Here is a 10,000-nt window from a genome sequence, read left to right as displayed (position 1 = left end):
CGATGAACTTTATTGCTTATTCAGAGCGATATCACACGACAGGCAGGTGAATATGAACTGTGTCAAAGCTTTTCGTGGTAAGACATACTTATATCACATTTTAAACCAAATCTGCCTTGATCAACCTCGTATCTGAGCCGATAACACAGAGAAATAACTCGAGAAGCAGGTGTGCCATTGGTTTGCTTTCTTTCGTTGTCGTTGCTTAATTCAGCGACGCTAGTTGAATTACTATTGTGTTGAACTTCCACGCAGTTTTCCTCTTTCTAAAATCCGGTAAATATTATGTTTTCTAATCGAGGCTTCAACACCACTCCACAACGCAGTCGGTTTTCATTCATAGAAAATATTTTTCACGCAGTTATCAAACAGCAATAATCAAACATCGATCTGAACACATGATTCAACGTTACGGAGCAATTAGGTGCACAAGCGTTGAAGAGTTGTAGACAAAAAAAAGTACTGAGAGGTTTACAAGATTTGACACAGTATTGGCAACCTGTAAATTGGCATCATTCATGATTCAACAAGAGCTACCGGTAGTGTCATTAAGCCAATTTTCAAAGTAAACTCAAGAGTATAAAAAGTGGTTTCCCGACAGATCTTTAAATGAAAATGTTTATTCAGGATTTTCGCCAGCTTTTCAGTGTTATCATAAATGAAATAAAGCTTTAAACGTCATGTAGATCATATAGAAATGATGTAAGGTGAAGGTTACACAGAAAATTATCCGTCTTAGACGGATATTTCGTCTCTTATTCGTCTAAATCATAGTTAATAGAGGTTCGGTGTTTAGACCAATTATCATGGACCAAAATTCATTTGTTACCACGCCTTACAGACGTGCTGACAAACGAATCAATCGAAGACGAATTTTGGTCTATAATTTATGTAAGCACCGGGTTTATACCTAGAGACGAATTGTAGACGAAATATCCTTCTTAGACGAATAACAACAACATCGTCAACGATCGTTCAATTGCAAATGCGAGTCGCAAATCTTTACAAACCAAGTTAGCTTCATCAACTTCTACTGCAGATTTTAACGACTTCGAAAATATCTATTCTTAGCTGCAACTTTTTACATATCTTTGTAATTGTTGTCAGTTCTTTGTTCTTTTAGAGACAAACGTTTAGTTTAGGCGAAACATAGTATGTCATTTTAGGGAATTTTATTTTAAATTACATTTAAGTGTCATTTCGTAGATACACGACCCCATATTAAAGCTCTATAGCTTCAAAGATAGTTGTGTATAAATGAACGTCAAAATCTATCTATCTATCTTAGACGAGTTATTCGTCTCCAGTATAAATCGGTCATTGAATTGAGATTGAACGCCGGGATTCAAGACAATCATTAAAAGACAATGGTAGCAGCTTTTTTGACTCGTTTGCTTTTCTCACTTTAACATGATATTCTACATTCTAAATCCAGAACAGTTATGAAGCCGCTATTCTGGTGTCAATTAAACACAACATGGATGTCCAATATTCAAAGAAGTTCCCGCCGAGAAAACGCGGGTTGCATGCACCATAGAGTTTCATATGGACAATAGAGGACGTTTTCCGTGTTTCCATAGCCTCGTCCAAACACGAGGGGGAGTTGGGAGAATTCGAGACAGTTATGCAAACCGTGCCGAGACGCAGTCGAGGGTTTGCATAACTGTCAAGAATTCTCCCAACTCCCCCGAGTGTTTAGATGAGGCTTTGGAAACACGGAAAAAAGTCCGCTGTTGTTTCGATAAAATATTTCTGAAAGATAATTCAACAAATAAAGGATAAACAGACTTTCTCTTGACACACGCTCATATCAATATGAGCGTCTGACAATGCGCGTCTGACAATACATAACCAATCACAATTCGTTTAATGTCACAGCCGTGCTTCCATACTCTCATCTAAACAGAGCTGTTGACCAATGAGAATGCGCGTACTATCCTAATTATTTTATAAAATCAAATGTTCTCGCACAGGTGAGATACCATATTTTCTTACCAATGACGCTCCGTTATTAGTAAATCTCGGTACGTATATAATAATCCGATTTACTTAGTCGGCTGCATTTTGAAATGACAATGGCCGATTCCGACGTATCCTCTTTTTGTGATTCTTGAAACAACATTCTGGCGCACTACATTAGTGGTCATGCATGGTCATTATATCAGGGTACGTTTAAAGAAAAGCCAACGTAAACTTCTTTCACTAGGGAATCGCCTTAGCTTGAAATCACCAAACCGGCTAGCACAATTACCAATAACTTCACGAGTACTTTCTGTGGGTGGAAACGTGAAACCAAGTTTCAAACCCTTGTTTTTTCGACGAAAATGTATGAACAATTTATCCTACACTATGCCAAAAACCGACTAAGAAATTCAATAGCCTATCCCATACCCAGGACCTGTTTCCGTTTTCATAAGTATTTGAAAAAAGATTAGCGCGTGTTAAAAGTCATCATAAAATTCTTGTGACATGACCAATCTGATAAAGAAATGCTTCGTGGTTTGGAACTGAAAATCCAGCTGTTCCTAATGTATAAGCCTTGCCCTAACTCGGAACAAAAACGGAAAAAAGCACGACCTTTTTCGGTTCTAATTATAAAAGACAATGACGCAAAGGAACATTCAACAAAATATAAAATGGGTCTTAATTCTAAACACAATAGAACTACGTCCTATACCAAGCTAATGAAGTAAAACTTTATGTAAGGACCTGATGGAGGTCTGCCCTTTTCAGACCAAAACGGCACAAGCACATGTACAACTGTACTAATTGGCGCCGTTCATGGCTATATGTAGTCCTTACAAAAGAGCATCCCCTTTAGAGTTATAAATTATTGTAACTCATTATCGTAAAACTATGAACACCGGCCTGGATTCGTGATCTCACTGAAAGAAAACGATAAGAACAAATTCTATTTTAGGCTCGAAAACTGAGCACGGTTAGTTCAACTTACATTATTGAAGGTTTGCACTTTTTTCATTTTGCTCGGCATCATTGTCGCTGAGATAAGACATTGGGGTTTGGTAACATGATCATGATTCAATGATTCGAATCAATCTTATAAGCTGAGGTGTTAGAGTACCGCGTGCTTCTAATTATAATTACGATGGGGAGGCGAGCATGGCTCAGTGGTTATGGTGGATTAATAATATTTGACTGCGGATCAATGGCGCAGCTGTGGTTTCAAGTCCGCTCTTAACTGACTGGAGCAATCTTAAGGGATACCACGCTTCGCTGTTTATAATTAGCTGCATTGTTTGCTTCTCCCACCAGTTGACATTCTTACAACGCGGTATTACTGTGTTAAACGGAAATTATTTTTTCTTTAACTGATTCAATTCAGAGAATACAAGCTACTGCTGACATAGAGATACGTTTTTGTATCAGACAGAATTTTATTTTCTGGCTTCTTGTATTTTGCAATACTATTGTGGTTGGTTAATAAAGTACGAAAACAATGTACACTCTTTCTTTTTTTACAAGAACCTTTTTTATAAGAACGTTGAGGCTGAGATTAACCAAAATTTTAAAAACCTATTAAAAAACATTCTTCAGGCTGAAAGTCGATTAAGAAAGTTTTTATTTTGCTCATTTGTATTCTAAATGAAAGCATAAAAAGGTAAAATCTTGTTAATCAATTCAAATATTTAAGGGCATATTTTGTGTAAAACAACAATAGTTTTGTTGTATGATACACGTCTCAGTTTGTAATGAGCAGTTCTTATTTATAATCGTGCCAAAATAACTTCAATACCATCAAAGTAATCAGGTGAACAAAGTCTGATGTTAATTTTTATTAAGAACATCTTAGGAACGTTTTCACCCTCACATTGCAAAAATGTTTAAAAATGTTCAGCCTCGGCGCCAAAAGTAGACGTTCTTATATTAAAAAAAGAGTGTAGTTCCTGTTGGAATAGGTAAGATCGAAAGAGAATTACACCAGCTGAATGACGGTGATTGGTACTAACACCAAAAGATGACTAAACGCAGAGAATTTCAGTAAATCACTTTCATTAATGTCGTTGCACTTAGTAAACTAACACTTATCGCATTCTAGAGTGTTAATACGGTAGCTAATTGCTACATTGTAAATTGCTAATTGCTTCGAGAAGCTGCAGCCTCGGACAAAATTGTTGAAACACTTTGCAATACCTTGCCCTCCCACAATGTTGTTTTCTTTTGCCAAATGGGCTCAGAAACTCGTGTGAAAACAATATTCGTAGGGGGCAGAGTGAGCCGCGAAAGCTTCAGATCTGTATATCAGTGTACTGTTCCCAGGAAAATTGTCCGCAGCAGACTGTAGCTCAGCGATGAATTTTGCCCTGTTAATTTGTGTCAGAAAACGCCGAAATAATGCATTCATTGGCAGAACAACTGTGAATGATAAATTAGTACCTGTTGTGGCAGGGTATTGTAACAACAATGCACTGCAGGTCTGGTATATAATTAGTAAAACTACTTTAGAAGCATCACAATTGTCATAAATATCAGTTTAAACTGTCCTTGCAGAAATGAAAAATTCTTGGATTTGTTCCTATAATATTTTGTTGCTTTGAATGAAGCCAATTTGTCAAATACTGCCTTTTTCGGTTCATTGGAAGGGCAAAATGGAAAGAAATGCTTGAGGTCATAGCGCCTGCTTGGTAAATTCTTTACGAGGCTTTAGAGCCTTCATCAGAGCGCTTTAAGAAGACTAGAATTCGACTAAAATCTACAAATTTTGCACAAAGCGTACTGATAAATGCTTTTTTTGTTATATGCTTGTAGCTTCAACTTAAGGAGGCTCGAAATAGTTTCTCCTCACGTTTTTTTCCAAGGATTTAAACATATTCTGTCCTTAGATACGATTAATCTAAGCTAACATGCAAAAAATGAAAAAAATTCACCGTCCGAAAGCTGAGATATAAACGAGTGAACTTGCCAAATCAGGAAAAATGAGGGGGTTGCAAGATCAGCATTTACGCATGCGTCACCCGCGAATTCGAGTCCTCGCGCGAGTGGAGCTACAGGCCAACACAAAACAGATGTGAGTGACCATTAAACCGTTTGTGTAGAATTTTCGTAGTTTTCATGAATAGGAGATGTCTATTATATAGGAATTAGGAGAAAGGTGAGCGAAATTAGCGGCATTTGTTCATTTCTGGTGATCCATTTGAATCCTGAGCTGACGCGAGCAGCTTACGAATTGCATGTGTGGCTTACGCTCGCACACTCAGCTGAATACCCTTTCGAGCCTCCTTAAGTTAAACTTGCTCCGACTTAGATCCCCTAAAACTGACTGATTATCCGTATATCCTCTGGAAGTTTCGAACTCCAAACAGACTCGTGCGTCAGGCTTACAGCCTTGTCGAATTATTAAGATATTCAAGGGGGGACTTTCTCAATGCTCTAACCGTAAAAGTACACTGGTGGCCGTACAGTTCACTCTGTGAAGCTTCACCATTCCTCACGTGGGCTCATCTCTGGTTTTGTTCTACCGCTTTGTACGGAGGTTAATGTTTGTACAAGAAAAGGATCATTCCAAGTTCGAAGTCCACATGGCAAAAAAAAAAAAAAAAAAAAAAAATATCATCATTAGCTTTTTCCACAAAGATGTATTTCATATGTCTTTGTAAATTTCAATACTGGACGCGTTTTGTGTAGATGATTTTTGACTAAACTCAGTGACAGCTGGAAACCCTCAAATAATTTTCAAAGCAATAGACCTTTTTCGATATATTAAAATTTAGCTTGAGAGAGAACTTTAGAGGACAAAGACAAAAGAAAGTGGATGATAGGCAAATATTTTTCACATTCATTCCAACGTGTTTCTATTGTTTTTGTCCTCACTGCAACACTATCAAGCTGAATATTTGATATTTCGAAAATGGCCTATTATAATTGAACTTGCCATTGACATGCTGTTCCAAAGTGAAATAGCTGTCCGAAGACTGTCAATATTTTTGTAAAATGGAACAAGAGCGCGCTTACAACTGAATGGGACACCACGTGTGAGCCATCACCTTGATTTGCTAGCCAATCACGAATCGCTATCTTATTTTCAAGCCTAGGCTTCTAGCATCATTTGCAACAAAGATAGAGGGCAGCCAAAAACCTTGATCAGTGAGTATGAAGCAAGGCCATGGCTGTGGGACACTTTTAGTTCCCTTTATCACAATTGCTCTGTTTGGAGATGTTTGGGTCAATAGTGTTTAAAATTTCTGCAAATTGATCCGAGGCTCATTCTCACAAACTCCTAACGCGAATGTATCTTGCAGTGAGCTTTCCCTTTTCTGTACGTTTCCTTGACCATTCTTTGGTAATCCTCGATTGAATACAATCATCATTTCCGTCCGCCTACAGCTCCAGTACCATAAACGCTACGAGCAACTTCCGTTTCCGTGTTACAGCAATAAATTCAAATTTAGTGCCAACTTGAACTTGAATCAGTTTTGTCAAGCAATGTTGGATCGTGTTTTGACACTCCCTCAACATTTACATTCAAAATTGTTGCATGTGGGATCCAACTTTGCTCGATAGTTTGGCCTGGGCTTAAGGGCTTAAAAATGTTTTGACTCAGTCCATTAAATTGGAATCACATACAATGAGTTTGAATGAACATAAAAAGCGTTACTAAGTCGTTATTAAGAGGTTAACCATTATAGCAATTTTGTTTGTTTCCAAGAAAATCAAACTTCAATATCATTATTAATATTACTGAAATGATATTATAAACAGGTGGTTCAACAGTGTTTTTAAAAGAAATGCCAGGCAAGTGGCTTCACCCATTGACTAATCCATTGAGAGTAACTATTTCGTAGATACGCCAACCACCATAACACTCGACGTAATAAAGTGGTTGAAAAACGCAAATTCTTCAGCTGCACATTTAAATAGAATCCAAAGTTATGATTTGATAAGGTATCGTACAATGTAGTAAAAATCATCTTCCAATTTATGGTACCTGTCTCCATTTTCTCGAAAAGATCAACTCTGTCTATAAACTGACAGGGAAGATTGATAATTTTCTCTGTCGGGTGTCCTTTGAAACTTTTGTGTCCATTCTCCCGCTTATTGATTTCACTGAGCAAACACAGGAATATATACCTGGCTGCTCATCTAAACAAATTGTGCCTGCAGCAAACAACTTTGCTAATTAGTTTTATTCATGTTTTATGGAAGCCACCAGTCGTAACAACCTTTAACGCCAATCTATTGTCGGGCGTTTTAATATGCAACATGTTCCTGAACACGAGGAGTCTCTGAGAGCCAATACAAAATATAACCTGGTCATTTGATTGATAAGTGGCCTGACACGCGTTCGAATGTACCTTTTAAAAGTCTGCAACTTGCATCTATCGTATATCACCTTTTTTCTAAGTGTGGATTGTGATGTAAGTAATAGTCTGAGTACTTGTGCGGATACTTTCTTACTGCATTTTCGTTGGGGGTGCAAAATTTGGACCAATAGCCTGAATTCTCTTCCTGTCCTTTTATCGCGCTTCAAGAAAAGCTTTCCATTTGAAAGGTGAAACCGGTGGCATGGGGATTTCCGACGAATGGAACAGTAGAAATTTTCGACAATTATAGGCAACGTACTATTGGTCCAAAAAATTGGTAAAGGTTTTCACTTTAAGGTTCGGTACTGCATGCCATCAAATCAGTGCACCGGTCTTCCATCATGAAGCAAATGGCTCAGCGATAAACCTTTCATTTACGTGAAAGCGGAAAAAAGAGGAATACGTGTGAAGTTATTACTTTTTTTCCAAAAATTCTAGTGGGAAGAATTGGTTTTTCCATTCAAAAGGAAAGCGCTCAAGGTAACTACTTGTTTGCGACAAAGTGAAAATTTGAAATGCTTGGTGATATTTGGTTTTCGCTTAAGAATGTTTAAATCCTTAATGGTACGTTGTATGATGCACCCTAATGCGTGTGCCACTTGATTTTTAACCGCCGATGTATCAATTTTTTGCCAGATATCTGAAAAGGAACACCTGGATCCAGGTTGCAGGGCTGGTTTTACGGGGATCGCGGAATCGCTGCTGATATGTTACATTGTAAGTTATGATCATCGAATTTATAGCGTAATCTGCAACGAGTTGTAATATTCAGCAGCGCTAAACGGCCAATCGATTGGCCTTACAAACATTAACCTAAATCAAATGTACATAACTGAGTGTACTAAAAACTTCCTTGTTTGAGCTTTTTATTAATCAATCAATCACTCAGGAGGAAATATAGACCCTGCTGCACATCACACTTTTTTGTCAGTGGCCTCATATAAAGATGCAACTAAGGCATGCGTAACGCTCTTTTGTGTGTGACCGTTTGAACTTGTCTTTTAAACGCTATTAACAAATTTCTGCAATTGGTCCAGCTCTCCACTGAGGGCAACTAGCCAAGTTTCATGTGCCCTAATCAACAAGTTTTTAAATTGAATGTATTTCCTAGTAAAATGGTGCACTTGTTCAGGGCACACCTAATTTTTTGTCATGAATTTGGTTTGACTGTAACGGTCAGAGCAGCAACCGACTTCACATTTTTGTGTGTTCTTGATCCATTTTGTGAAGGGGCACTGTAGTCTTGATAATGTCCGAATGTGCCCAGTGTTGTCGTAATGTACGCGACCGAGCCCTTGCGAAATAAACGGCAATTAATAAGCTAATTTATCCAAAAGAAAAAGTTTAATGCTTAGTCTAATGACGATCTTACTGATCTGATGGTCCTGAGTACTCGATCGCAAGATGCTGTCTCTGATTCGTGACAATACCTGAAGCAAGCCACAAACTTTTCATGTTGGTTACCTTGCGCTTAGCCTCCAAGAGTCTTGTATCTCAGTGACAGAGAATCCGTAATCAGAAGGTCATAAGTTTGATTTCCGTTAACAACTCTCGACGTTTTTACCTTAGTCATTATCGAGTCATAAGTCTCTTAATTCCTTTTTTTGTAAACCATGCCACACTCACATGGCATTTGCATTGACACGCAAAGGCAAGTCGTCATTAATCATTTACCAGCTTCCTTGTCTGGCATATACTTTGTCATATGATGCAACTAATCCATGCACTGTGTCATGACCTGTTTCTCTCCTTTCAACCGTGACACTTCCATTAGGGACAGTTTTTTTAATAGTCTTTGACACCTTTGACATGTTTCAGACAACTCTTATCAAAGCTGGCCAATCAAACTTAACCTGAAAACCCGTCGTGTTTATTTGACAACTCGGGCATCCATTGGGTCCCATTAAGTTCGGTTCTATCTTTGGATTGCTCACTCTATCTCTGTCCGTTCGCGGCCAATGTTATATTGGATGTCAAGACCGATAAAAAGGTTTCTAGCGCTGAAACCCTTTTTAGATGCACAAAGACACTCTTTCATTTAAAAGCCATGCTTAGAAGATGATTAACCTATCGAAATTACAACGACTGATAGAAGGCAATAGATGAACCTGATTATGTAAATTATCTGTTGGTGAGTTTTTCTCCTAGTTAATACCAAATACGTTGCCCGTCGGACGTTACTGTATTCGCAGATTGCATGCCAAGATTCAAGGCCAAAGTCTATTGTTTGATCTTTGGGGTTCCTGAAGTACCTGCCTATGATCCCTTTATTTTTAATGTGCATGAGTGAGAACTGTCATCTCAATGCAGAATTCATATTGAAAATATGAGTTCAAACCTGTTTATTTCAGTCGTAAAGTATCAAATATGAAACTGGCTCCCTGTTTGGTGAATGACGGCAGAAAATTGCATTGTGCTCAAAGCAACATTTGAACCACTGCATTTTGATAACTGGCCTAGGCACATCTAACCAGCCGTGTGTATCATTTTGTTTGTTCCAGATTTGTTCCCAATTTGACGTATTCTTTTGAAGGGTACATGTCACTTTCTAGATAAAACTCGTCAACAGTTTGATCTTCTACCATATTTGTCCTGCATTAAAAACTGCTATGCAATTTCATGTAAAGAAAAAATGCTCCACGGGGACGCTGAAAATGATTTTGTATGACGTTTCTCTCAAC

The 10,000-nt window shown here is 38.0% G+C and overlaps 1 protein-coding gene and 1 long non-coding RNA gene across 3 annotated transcripts in view; one reads left to right on the top strand and one right to left on the bottom strand.

The window, feature by feature from the left end:
• The window catches only part of LOC138000758 (uncharacterized), a 30,227-nt gene that overhangs the window by 12,152 nt on the left and 8,075 nt on the right, over positions 1-10,000 (bottom strand). The gene's annotated exons all lie outside the window — the stretch shown is intronic.
• LOC138000757 (uncharacterized) overlaps positions 8,013-10,000 on the top strand; it is a 26,035-nt gene continuing 24,047 nt past the window's right edge. Inside the window, exon 1 of one of the 2 annotated variants that reach the window (XM_068847395.1) lies at positions 8,013-8,036. The gene's annotated coding sequence lies outside the window, so the exon portion shown is untranslated. The remainder of the gene's footprint in view (positions 8,037-10,000) is intronic. The other variant, XM_068847391.1, reaches the window with a different exon arrangement.

This window comes from Montipora foliosa, chromosome 4 (assembly GCF_036669935.1).
Source record: "Montipora foliosa isolate CH-2021 chromosome 4, ASM3666993v2, whole genome shotgun sequence".
Classification (NCBI taxonomy): Eukaryota; Metazoa; Cnidaria; class Anthozoa; order Scleractinia; family Acroporidae; genus Montipora; species Montipora foliosa.
This window is presented reverse-complemented; position numbering and strand designations above follow the sequence as displayed.